Source organism: Ammospiza caudacuta, chromosome 1 (genome assembly GCF_027887145.1).
Source record: "Ammospiza caudacuta isolate bAmmCau1 chromosome 1, bAmmCau1.pri, whole genome shotgun sequence".
NCBI lineage: Eukaryota > Metazoa > Chordata > Aves > Passeriformes > Passerellidae > Ammospiza > Ammospiza caudacuta.
This window is the reverse complement of record NC_080593.1, coordinates 121,755,671-121,769,458: the sequence shown is the minus strand read 5'-3', so window position 1 is coordinate 121,769,458 and position 13,788 is coordinate 121,755,671. Positions and strand designations below refer to the sequence as shown.

At 38.9% G+C, this 13,788-nt stretch overlaps 1 protein-coding gene across 1 annotated transcript in view; it reads left to right on the top strand.

Annotated features, from left to right (window-relative positions):
• Window positions 1-13,788, top strand: part of NCOA2 (nuclear receptor coactivator 2) — a 188,564-nt gene that overhangs the window by 15,778 nt on the left and 158,998 nt on the right. The window lies entirely within an intron of this gene.

Below are 13,788 nucleotides of genomic sequence, written 5' to 3'. Positions count from 1 at the left end.
GAATCCTTATGCAGTTGTAATTGTGGACAGAGAAGAGCAACGTGGGAATGTGTGAGAGGAACAAGTGTGCAGACAGGAAGGTCAGTGCAGAATGAGGAGCAGAAGGTGCTCCAGGCACCAGAGCTGTGATCCCTCTGCAGCCCATGATGGCCATGGTGAAGCAGCTGTGCCCCTGCAGCCCATGGGGATCCATGGGAATGCAGGGATTTGCCTGCAGCCTGTGGAGGAGCCCCACACTGGAGCAGGGGGTGCCTGAGAGGAGACTGTGACCCTGTGGGAGGCCCATGCTGGAGCAGGGTCCTGACAGGGACTTGAAAACCTATGGAGAGAGGAGCCCATGCTAGAGCAGGTTTTTGGTAGGACTTGTGATCTTGTGGAGGACCCACAGCGGAACGGCCTGTTCTTGAAGGACTGCACCCCATGGAAGCGTGACCTAAACTGCAGCAGTCTGGGGAAGGCTATTGCCCATGGGATGGACTCAGATTGCAGCGGTTTGTAGAGAGTTGTTGCTCCTGAGATGGGCTCACTTTAGAGGAGTTCTTGGAGAACTGTCTTCCATGGGAGGGACCCCGTGTTGGAGCAGGGGAAGGACTCCACTTCCGAAATAGTGGCAGAGACAACAGGCGATGACCTGACCATAACCCCTATTCTGTCTCCTCCTGCACTGATGGGGGAGAAAGCAGAGCTGGGAAGGAAGGAAGGAAGGAGGGGGGAGGGGAAAGTGTATTTAAGGTTTTATTTTACTTCTCATTATGCTTCTCTGATTTTCTTAGCAATAAATTCAGTTAATATCTCTGATTCTAACTTGTTTTGCCTGTGATGGTGTTTGGTGGGTGATCCTTCCCAGTCCTTATCTCAACTAATGAACTCATTGTCATACTTTCTCTCCCCTGTCCATCTGCAGAAGGGCATGAGAGAGGTCTTGGGTGGGTGTCTGGCATCCGACTATGGTCAGCCTACTACAGCAACATTGAAATATTTGAGGAACCAATACTAGCAAGTCATATTGTATAACACTCTTGTTGCCACACTTAAAACATACTCAATACAAATCTACAGAAGCCAAAAAAACCCCCAAACCCAAACTACCCCAAACCAGGCCATCTTATATGAGATATCACCTGCTGTTCCACCACTGTCACACCCCAACCATGCTACCACCACTGCTGTACACCACAGGCTGTGTGCCACAACCTAAATGGTTAAATAGATTTGTTCTATTAATTTTCAGCCTTGGTTGGTTCGTGCCAAATGTGCTTTGTATATAGAACATATGTTTCACAATAGTATGTACTTATTTTTGAATACAGGCATGGAACCATGCATATGATGCTCTGGTCCTGTTTTAGGTATTGTGGGCACTTAAAGGGGAAAAAAACCTAGCAGCCTGCTGCTGCTGAGCTTGATTCCAGTAACAGTAGTTATCAAAGTTGCATCTTACTTACTCGCCCTCTTATTTGCTTCATCATTTGGTTTCTGAGGAGCTATTTCCTTCTGCCCCCAGCTTCCAGGAAAACTGGTTTGTGGTCTTCTGATACAATCTCATAAAGCTTTGGGATAGTCCCATGTTTTGTGTCAGGACAACTTGATCCATGATTGTGAGACTCTTTCTAGAGAGTTGAACTTACTTGTGTGTGTGTATTTTGAGGGGGAATTGCTTACTGAAAATTTATTTTTGGCTAGCGTAAAGCTGTTAATGAGTTGGCTGGAATTTCATAAGTAGCTTCATTGAGGAAGGGGGTGAAAGTCCCTGCTAATCAGAAATGCTGTAATGGCTCACTTAGGTAATTCTGAAATGAAGTTTTGGATTTCAAGGCTAGAGTCACAGCAAGACTCAACAGTCAGTAAGCCACAGGAAAGGCACCTGTGTGGCTGTGGGTACAGCTCTGAGTGGGAGCTGCTGCGAGGTGCAAGGAGAGGTCCCTTGCATGGCCACCATCTCAGTGGCGCAGCCTGTGCCCTGGTACAGGGCCAGCTGATGGGTCAGATGGCTCCCTGCTCCCTGGCCGCTCCTGGGCCCAGGGTGGCCCTGCCTCTCCCCATTGTGCCAGGCTGGGGACGAGCTAGTGGCCAGTGTTTACAGCTGTGGCCCAGAGTGTCACCTGCTTCACCCGGGATGGCTGCGGGGGCTGTGGCTGCAAATGCAGCAGCAGGCCTGGCACTGGGGCTGCAGCCATCTTTGCTGAGGCAGGGAGAGGCTGCAGGGCCGATAGCAGCCGGCCTCTGCCTTCTGAGCACTGGGATCTGGGTGCTCAGCAAGATGGAGGAGGGAACTGCTCCTGATTCAGAGCAGAGATTGGCTTCTGGGTCTCCTTCCTCTCAGGAGATGGCTGCTTTCTCTGGGCTGCTCAGTGTTTCTGAGCTGAGCTTTGCTGCCTCTGGAATAGCTCTGCTTTTTTACTGGTGTGTAAATACTTTGTCAGAAAAGTGATTTTCCTACATTGGAGATGAGCATCCTATCTGTTTCATGTGTCCTACAGTAAAGGGCAGTAGTTTCTTCTCATGCCTACTTTCATAGATGGAATTTATTTATCTGCTACCCATAAGGTTTTCTTCTCAGAGAAGGTATTGCAAAGGAAGCTAAGGTATACATTCACAGATATATTTAGCAATTACATCCCCTTGTGGATGTTCTTAATGCTTTGAATAGCTTACCCTACTTCGACGTGCAGTAAGCTGTCTGAAACAAGGGCATTTTTTCCTGGTGAATTGACTATTTGCACAACTTGTAACAGTTTTAAAATGTGTTTTTTTCTGTTCAGTGGCTGAAATAAAAAATTCATTATAGACACAGTTCTGCTCCTTGTATCAGATGTATGATTGTCGATAATTAAATGGATGCATTTGACTACAAAGATGTAATACAATTAAAGTTTCACGTGGTTGCCACTGCTTATGCCATGTTTTCTTTCCAAATCTGTTGCTAAGGTCAGTGAGAGGTATTTTCTTGTGTAAAACTGATGAATTTTTGAAAACCTGAAAAGATCAAAATGAGACCTATTTAGATATCTCAGAGCAATTGAGGAGTAAAAATGTGAACTATGTAGAAAGTGGCCAGCAGTGGTAGAATTGAACTCTTAAAAATTTAAACCCACTAGGAAGTACTTTGTGTTATGGTGGGAAGGGCCATAAGCTATAACTTTTCTTGCTGTTGACATGATTTGGAGACTGTCTTACTGTTCTGATTTTGTGGAAATATTGCTGTATAAGCATAGTGGTAACTTCTTCATAAATGAGCTGTACTCAGTTCTGTTACACTTGTGTAAATAATTTCTACTCAAGTTGTATTGCGGAAGCTGAGAAAGGACGGCTGTGACCCTGCCCTTAGAATTTCCTCAGGGGAGTAGGGACTTTTTTTAAGAGATGAGATTCTGAGAAGGGAAATAAGGTTTCTTGCAGAAAGTTTGAGCTAACTGGCAGTACAGGAAAGATGAAAATGTAAAATCCAATATTAGGTTAAGCCTGCTTCTGCTAATATTTCACTTGCATTAGCTGAATGTAAAGACAACATTGTGTTTTATTGGTTTTTAAATGATTTTGCTTACCACTGGCAGGGAAGGAAATCAGTAAAAGGGAACTGGTATTTTCTTACACAGACTATGTCTTGAGGAGGAGAATAAATCTGCAACAACATGAGACTTTTTATTGCATATTTTAATAATTAAAAATGTGGGGGGGTTTTGTGTTTTTTTTTCTATGTTGTAATTTGTAATGGTTGCAGTATCAGTTTTTAGTTCTGAATTGTTGATTTGTTTAGGATACCAGGTGATACCAGCCACTCTTACACCATGCTGGTGATGGGTTCTGTGGTTCTTGCTGTGCTAAGCTTCTGCTTTTGTGTTGAGCAGGCAGCTAAAATGATTTATTTAGGTTGGCTGAGGGTCAGCTACAAAAATTGAACATATTGTTGACAGCTGTTTTTTTTTTTTAATTCCACCAATAGTTTACATAAGGTGGCAAGAACGTTTTTTTTAGAATTTGGGGACTTGGAATATTTGCCTCTGCATGTGATTGAAGTTTTACTATAATGTTACCCATGGGAATGAACTTACATAGACAACAGCAGGGATAGACCTTGTGCTAGAGAGCCAGGGGCTTATTCTTCAGTGCTAGGTTTGCCAGAAGTGTACTAAACAAATCACTTGAGCTTAAGTTCCTCATTTTCTTAGCTGTAAAATGGGGTCAATCCTCATTATTTTCTCCATACGCAAAATTCAGATTCATTGGCATTTGTGGATTGTGTTGAGAAAATAAATATATTTATGTATTTAATTTCATAAAATGTAAATAAAATGCCTACTTCTCTCTACCAATGTGAATTAATACTGAAATTGTAAAAAAATGCTAGAGAGAACTTGCCTATTAAAACATTGAAGCAGTGGCCTTTTGCTGTCTTGTTAAACAAGAATCAACCTAGATTGTTTTGAGTTAGCAGTATTTTTGTCTGCTTTTGTTATGAGATAAAACACCAAGTATTGACTTAACTTCACATTTCACAGGAGAAGAATTAAAAATTATCCCTGTGAAGGGTGACTATAGAGTTACTCTTTGAAATTCTAATTTAACACTTCGATAATGGGTCAAGCCTGTTCTGAATCCTCTGTGGGATTATTTGATTTGCTGTCTGGTTAACCTCAAGGAAAATGGGATGTCTTTAAATTACTAGAGGTGCTAGCTATCACCTTATAATGGAACCAAAAGGGAAAATTTGATGTTTTAAATTGGGATTGTGACCTGATGACTAAGGTCTTGTATGAATGGGGCTTATTTTTAAGATCTAACTTAAGGTTGAAATTGTAGGGTGGTGATAAATGTTTGTTTTTGTTTGTTTTTTTTTTTTTTTTTTTTTTTAGTAGTTGTTTGGTTTTTGGTTTTGTTGGGTTTTTTGGGGGGTTTGTTGTTGGGGTTTTTTGTTTTGGTGGTTTTTTTTTTGTTTTGTTTTGGTTTTTTTTTTGTTATGGGTTTTTTTGCTGACCATCAGCTTTCTAATGGGAGATTAATATAATTGAGGGATAAGGAGGAAATGTCTTCTTTAACTGGGGGGGAGTTGGGGTTAGGGTTTTACTGTTTGTTTTGTCTTCAGTGTTATTTACGCATGGAGAAGTTTTTGTTTTGTGTTTCTTCTATTTGCATAAATGTTTTGTGCCCCAACAGGAAGAATCTGTATTTTTTTCATAATAAAATTGATTATGAAATATAATTCACATGACTGGAACTGAAGGGAGTTCTGCTTTTTATAAGTAGATAAAGAAGCAGCTTGTATATTTTGCAAGTTTATGCATGTAAAGTTTATCCTGCCAAAACATTTAAAATTAATTTTCAAATTACTGAAATACAAGTACTCAACTGTTTTATGCTGTGTCATACATGAAGGGAGTATTTGGCAGTTATTTAGTAACTTGAATTTGGGGGAGTAAAAGCAGGGGATTTTCAGTTAAAAATTAATTCACTCTAACATTTTACTTTTCAGTATTTTATATTGGAAATTTGGTACATGTTGCTGTTACATTTTTTTCAGCCACACTTCACCTTTAGAAGTCATAACAGAACTAGTCATATCCCAGCTTACTTCTCTGTCTTACAAGTTAAGTTGAATTTTTAAAAAATATCTCTAGTTTGTGATGTTACAGGATATAAATTAAGACAATGAAATCTTAGCATAATGCATCATTTTTAACAATGAGGAATATTGAATGGAGACAAGCTGTGCAGTGTGCCTTGCTTATACTGAGAAAATTCACAAGACTTTTTGACATCAGTTTTGACATGAGTCGTGGACTTGGCTCCAGCACTGTTCTGAGTGTAGCCTGTCCTACAGAACTTTCCATTGCCACACACCACGTGCCTGGATTTCACTTAAGATTTCTGATTTGAGTAACTGGCTCTATACATAGCTCAAATTGCATATTTAACAGAATTTACTTACTGTTGCTTCTGCGAATTTTTGTTCCTTTTTAAAAGGAATGTAGCTATATTTGTTATGCTGCAGTTAGATACGTATCAATTTGAAATAAATTTTTAATTGTATTTCAGTGTTTTGTATCATGTTTCTGAAGTTGGTAATTGATATGGAAATTGCAGTTTTGACCAAATCTGAGGATTTTCAACTTTGGGAAGAAATACTAGGTAAAACAGCATGATAATCAGTTTTGTACACATGTAGGGGAAGGGAATTTTTTTAGGATATGAGAGTTTTTTTGTGCTCTCTAAGAGCTGACACATATGTAACTAACATCGTGCAGTAAGGTTAATAAAGAGAGAAAGGACACATGTTTATTTTACAGTATTCTGATCAAAGGTTTGTTTACAAAAGGAAAAAAAAAAAGGCCTCTCCTGCATTAAAATGGATGTAATGAAGTGCTAGTTGCAGCAGAAGCAGGCAGGGCTGGGCTTGCAAGCCTGTATCTGCTAAATTGCTAGCATGCATGAGCTGGGCTGCTTGTCCACTTCAAGCTGGATAGCTTTCTGGTGATAGGAGAGGTCCTACAGGCTCCCATTTGCTGGTTACTAAAAATAGTGGTGCTGGAGCGGGGAGAGTGCAGCAGCACAGCACCAAAAAGCCTCTGCAGCCCTCCAAACACTAAGATTTAACAAGCAAATGGTTAAATCAAAACACACCATCTCTCTGTTTTAGGCAGTTACAGGCCAGCTCATCTCCTGAGTGTGGCTTGGGCAGCATTCCCTGGAGGTCACTCATTGGAGCTTTTGGGGAAGAGGGGGGCTTAGAGAAGCACAGGTGAAAACGCTTTTGTTAGGGAGGGTTTTATTTGCTTCTCTTGTTTTTATCCTAGGGGAGAAATATTAACCAGAGTGTCTAGGGGAGTGTGGGGAGTCAGTCAATGGCCAGACAGAAACTTCAAAGTATTACTGTAAAATAGAAATCCTCAGATTTGGGCTCTTATGAAGAGTGAAGAAGAGTGATTTTATTATTGACAGATGAAGTCCATCTTGGTTTCTCTTCTCCTTAACTGAAGTAACCCTTCAGAAGGTGAAAGGTGGCTCAAACTCTGATTAGCTGAGATTTCCTGAATATAAGGTTACATGTTTTGCCAAAGGAAATGGCCACAAATCCTCAGGCTTGCTCTAAAATTCCGACTCGGCTCAAAGAAGAAAAAAAGACTACCACGTAATAACATAATTTACACAGACTCACAGTTTCATGTGACAGCGGTTTGTTTTTGCTAGCTACTGTTTTCTCTCCATTTTATTTTTAACAGTAGATCTGTAGTTTAAGCTGTATTTCAGATGTGCCTTTTCTTCAGTATTTGTGTACAAAACACCACTAAGAATAAAAGAAGAAATGCAGATTTTTCTTTTTTTTTTTACGCTTGCTTATAGCATGCACAGAGAAGTGATAAATATGGAATCCAAATGGAAAACTTTTCAATATTGTAGGTATCATTTGTCATGAAAGAACTAGTCACACAGCAAACCATTTATGTAAGTAATTTATAAGACATTTTCTCTTTGTGATCACAGCATTTCCCCCAATGGCAACAACTGCTTTCATGTGAAACCCGTAGTAAGAACATGTATTGATGTATTTTTAATTTCATTTAATGTAATTGAACACCTGGAAGTAGACAGGACCATAATCATGTGAGCAGCCAGCTTTCCACAGAACCTCAATTTGCAAATGGCTACTACAGTTATTTAGTGTCTAATCTTAGTTCATGATCCTCAATTTAGTGGCCTGTGCCATTGTTAGAGTTGGTTTGACATCTGGCCAATATTCCTAACTGCTTACTATTAAGTGCTTAGCATGCTTGCTTCTCTGTGTGAAATTAATATATGTTAAGGTTCACAATGGTCTTGTGAGGTAGGGGTTGTGCAGAAAGTCAATTGCAGAAATTAGGATGAGAGACTAAACTGTATCTTGTAGATATTAATGAGAAAATCAGTAGGGTGATGACTAGCAGCAAGTGAGATGGTTTAATTTGTAAGTATTGATAATGGCTCGGTCAACTGGGTTTCATTTGTAGAGGCACACTATGACAGAGTGAGAAGTTGGTAGCTCAGTAGTATCTGTGCAAACAAGCTCCATCCTAGTGAACTTTTTGCCTTCCAGATCTGTGCTGTGTTTGTATTAGTTGAGTCTTTAAATGCAGAATAAATGGACAAGAAAAATAACTCTCTGGCAAAAACTAAGATGAACACTTCATAAGGCGTTTAAGAAAAACAATCTTGATTTCCCTCTCTCCCCCCTGCCTTCTCTGCCTTCACAGTCTCTGCTTTCTGCTCATGTCCAGCTAAGATAATACAGTAAATGTCTGAGCTCTCACAAGTAAGGCTGTCACATTGATGTTGAACTGACTTTGAAACACTGCAGCTGTAAAGGGGAAATGAATTCTGTTCTCTGTCAAAGCCTGTAAAAGAGTGTTTGTTTTAGCAGCTACTGAAGATGGAAGTGTTTATTCCATGACTGCTTTGGTTGTCAAAGCTGGACATATTTTCCTGTATTAATAATATTTGGAGTTTTTCATTGGTTATCATTTCCTGTTGGCTCTTGAAAGGAGTATTGAGATGCTGATCACTGTCTCAGTCTTTTCAGCTCTTCCCAATCTTTTCAGCATTTGAACGGAAATCGTGGAATTCCTTTAGGATGGGGGTGTACGTGTGATTATGTATTATATAAAACTTTTAAAGGATTTGCAAATATCTGATGCTTTTTGATCCCAAAAGGCAAGAGCTTTTTGTGCAAGAGACAGAGAGCCAGCTCTTCCAGTTTGTCAGGTGATGGAAGACTGTACCGAATATGCATGAAATGCAACTTATTACTCATCTAGTTGTTTTTTCAGATGACTTCTGTCACAGACTTCTGCTCCTGATGCATAATGTTCTTTTGATATTAAAAGACTGACCAGAATTTGGGTGCTTACTGTCACTGAAACATATGTTATGCTGTGTAATTTATTTTGAAAGTGGCTTATTGCATGCACTTACCAAATCCTAGCTCTTCAACACAAATGAAATCCTTCTGAAGTTATTTCTGATGCATTGTTGCTGTAGTGAGGGGGTAAAAGGTGAGGTAATGGAGTTGGAGTATTTTTGGTTTGTTTGGCTGCTTAAGACAGATCATCTAGAACTCAAACTTAATTAAGTATAAGGGTTTGAAACTGGAAACAATAACCATGTTAAGTAAGCCTGTCACAATCTTGGCATCATTAGAAGAGGGAGCAAGCAGTGAGGGAAGCTGGATTTGTGCTGGTGTTGGTTCCAGTGGTATATAACTTACTAATTACCTTTGCTGTGAAATGGTTGGTAGAAAGCCAAAATACTGCTTCCCTAGTTCCCTAGGATCCTTGTTTTGAGAGGATTATACTTCCTAGTGTTTTTACAAGAATTACATGGATGCCCGAATATTTCCCAAGCTTCTCTTTGATGATTGGTACAATGTAACAGGGAAAGCTTACCAAAAATTACTGAGGAAGTGAGCAGGAGAGCGATAAAAAAGGTGTGAGAATAAATGAATCTGGTAGTTGTGTATTTATGTATCTTCTCTGCCTTCATCCTTTTTCGTCTGGTTTCTGAAGGAAGTGAAACCCATGTGATCACGGCTGAGATAAAACATGTTTGTGTGTGCTTGTGGGATAGTGTGTGTGTGTGTTTGCCCTTCCACTGCCCCAAAGGAACTGTGCTTCTGCAGGGTATCAGAAATTACGGCATCAGGTATATGACTGTCATCCTGTTAGTGAGAGAAGGACCTTACCTGTTGACAGCCCTCGTGTGGCATCAGAAAAGCATTATGGGAGAGCAAAATTAGGGCTGGCTGAGGGCACAAAGTCAGTCAAGTTCATCTTTGTCAAGCTAAATTTTCATGCTCCTTAGTCTCTGCTTGTCACCTGGGAATTGAAACACCTTTTCTTGCAGCAGAGGGATTATGAGGTTTAGGACTCCTTAGATTAAAAATCAGATGATAAGTTATAGGAAGACACTGTTTTATGTGCTTCAAAATCTGTTGAAAAAGACAGGTACAGTATTAGTATAATCTTCTACAATGTATATGGATATTTAAAATGTACACCTCCCTTTCTTTATAGAAAAGTGTGAAAAACTCCATACACTGAGAAATTCAGGTTAAATATGCAAGTTAGTTTCATTGCACAAAATTAAAGTTACTGCTGATAGCTCTAGTCTTGATTTTCATCTTTGAATTAGCCAAAATGTCATGTCTTAACATCCTTTTTCCTCAGTCTCTTGATTTTCAAGGTAGAGGCAGAAAGAAAATTTGCAGTGTTCTCTGGCAGTGGATCAGTACAGGCCTTCATTTGTCCTTCCCCACATCTACCATAATGATTTTGACTGTCAGTGCTGCAAGTTGTTTGTTTCAGCCTCAGATAATCAATCTGATTAAATACCTTGGTGGTATTTGATATTATGCAGAAAGCATTTGAAGTTGCAGTAGTATTTCACTGAGCTGCTGCTCATGTGGAAAGCTTCATTTTAATAGTCTTGGTGATAACAAAAACTTACTGAAAAGAGTGAGGTGTATATATGTATATCTTTTACCACAAGTGATTGTAGGCTTACACCACTGTGAGAACTTTTCTTATGTGCTCAGTTGCTGTTCGGATGAGATTGAGATTTATGCAGTTAGTCTGTACTAAGTGTTACTCAGTAAAACGATTGAGGGGAAAAGTCCTTTGCATGGCAGCATAGAAGAGGCAGGTGTCACAAACTCCAGCTGTTACTGGCCACTTTTGTGCACATCAGATTTCTGTGTGGTAGAGGATGCCCTTGGCCAGGTGTGATACTCCTGGTGAGGCCAGCTGTACTTCAGCCAGTTTTAGCCTACGCTTCATTGTTTCTGAATTTCAGTAGTTGGAAGACTTTGCTTCAATTTACACTATAAAATGACACCTAATAAAATTTTCCTACTGGGGTTAGGAAAGCCCATCACTTCCACTGGGATTCACCAAATCCAGTGCCTGCTGCAGTGTCCATGAAAGCCAAGTCATAGTTTTATCCCTTAAGTCTCACCTGTCTCCTCTTCTGTCTTGAAAGTAATTTTCAGAGAGACTAAAGCTTTTCTACTTCATAACATCAAGGCAGGAATTAACTTTGCAAATTAAAAGGATCCCAACAACTGAACTGTAAACTTAGTTTCTAGTGAAAACTTTCTTCATTCACCTTCCTCCACATTTAAATAAATTGTCACAGTGTGCTTGGTATGTGAATAAATGCAGACCTGATTTAGCTACCTGACTACAGCAGAAAAAATTCAGGCATACTTAGAAAGGAATGGTTATTTAAAAGTAATGTGTTTTCGTTGCAACATGATTATATATTTAACAGGAAGCTAGGTTGGAGTCTTTATGACTAACTCTTACTGCTGCTCCTTTGGTTTCCAGGAGATGATGACTATAATGATATATAAAATCTTCAGCTAGGTAGCATAATCTTGCACAGCTTTCCTTTTTGTCCCATGGTACAAATGATTGCTCTCAATCATTATTTTATAAAGAAACAAATTAAGTTCAAAACTTATATTGATATAATATTTTCAGTTTACTTCCAACTTCTTGTTAGTCTGTATGGACTATAAGATGGTAGTGGGACCACATCCTGAGGTTTTAGTGCTTCATGTGCTCAAGTACAAAGTATAACTGGAATTTGTGTTTGATGTAAATGAAAAACATTGTTTTTTTAAATCAGCAGGATATACCAAAACATTTAACTCTTTGAGATGGAGTCAAGCAGGGAGTTATTGGGAGGAATTTTTTGTCCCTCTTGCATATGTTTTTAAAATATTTTTCTTATTGACAAAGGTAAGTATACAATGAATAGCAAGCATTCCTTGACCCCATGTCATTTGCTGCTTAGGAACAGTATTTACCTACAATAGCTTTTAAGGCATGCAATAACTCCAGGTAACTATTTCAAAAAGCCTTGTGTGGAAAAGAAATACTTGAGACAGAGTTTCATTTGAGATTCAGAAGCATTAAGCATGAATATTTTTCTATGGACCACCAGCCCTGTTCAATTACTTTGGTAGCAATGCAGATGCATGCATTTTATGATTGTTCTTTAAAATACCAGGAATGTTGCTGTCAGTGTGCCTTTTACCATTGTATATTACCATGATTTGACAGCTGACAAAACAAGCATGTGAAGGCTGACATTTGTGCCAGATGTCTTTCATTATATATTTTTACAGGCTTAATTTTTCATGTGTGCACTTTATATTGGCAGCTTTAATATATTTTGCAGATGAAGCTTAATTGTTTTTCTTTTGTGCACATTTATATTTTAGTAGATTAAAATTTTACCACAAAATGTACTTGTAATTTAAATGGCTGTGCAGAAAGTAGAAGCTTACCGAAAACATGACCTAAAAAGGTTCAACCATTCTTTTGACTTTAGAAAAAGAATAGAAAGTACCTTACTACCTACCTCTGGTAGAGAAGCTTTTGACCACCTGAAGAACTTAACAATCCATTTTTCTTTTTATCACCTTTTGGTGGCCCTTGAGAAACTCGTGTGATACTGCTTTAAGGAGCAGAGTCCTGTTATCCATAATCAAGTGTGTAATTTAAATTTTTTCACTCATTCAGCTGTATTTTGTTAATATACGTCATTTTATGGCAGTTTATGAATCCTTGACAAACAGGTGAAGTACCTTCTGCCACCTTGTTTCCTAATGTGTCTGGGAAGTGCCTCCTAAGAAGGAACTCTTAATGGAGTCCTTTGGTGATCCCATAGCTCATGCTATAGACACACACCAGCTCTCAGCCTCTTTTCACAAGAATATCTTAGGAAATGGTAGTGGAGAGTAAGAAACATTATTTAATGCTTTAACAAGTGTAAGAAGTGAAGTAGGGTAGAATTAAGTCAGATTTTATTTTCCTTTTCTCAAAGATAGCGAGACATCTGAAAAATGCTTGTTACATATGAGGGTGAGAGTATGGTGTTGGACATTTTTTTACAGACTGTATTGATGAAAGGGAGATTCTGAAATAAGGAATAGCCACTACTGTGGCATTTTCCTGAGCTCAAGTTGTAAAACTGCCAACTTGCCCACACCAGATGATGGTTTTAAATACCTGTAGTAAGTGCTAGGACTGTTCAGTGCGTTGTCTCGAGGCGATCCTCAGTCTCACTCAAAGGTTCATCATCAGTCTTATTCTAACAGGACTCTCTTGAGAATGTACTTGCAAAGGAAATGGTTTTGGTAAGTCAGTTCTTTAATGACCTCTGTGTGTTAGGAAATGAATGCTGCTTACCTGAAGTTGAGCTGTCTGTAGTTGCAGCAGTGACCCCTTTTCCTCACTCCCATGTGGTGGCAAGATAAGTGAAAAGGAACAGAAAATAGATGCCATTGCTTTTGCCCTAATACATCTGTGATACTCTTCCAAATGAGATTTGATTCTGGAGAAAACAAAATGGTGGGAAAAAGACTTGTGATTACAAGAATAAGATGGTATGGTTATCCACTGAAGTCTGCTGAAAATGATGGAATAAAATTTAATGGGTCTTTTTAAAACAATAAATGTAATTGTTGACTCATTTATTTATTTCCTTTTACATAATGTCCTGCCCACATACACACACTTGTTTTGCTCCACTGTACTTTACAAGACTCTGTTTGCACCTAATGTTGTTGTAATCCTGTCCTCGCTTCTCTCAACTCCCTTAAGAATTTTCAAATAATTATTTGAGATATTAACACTTCTCCTTTGGAAAAATATTTTTCCTCAGCTTTCCAAATGAGCACCACTTTGAATTGTACTTATGATACTTTTCATTTTTCTGCATTTAAGAAACCAAAATGGAGTGCTGTCATCCTCT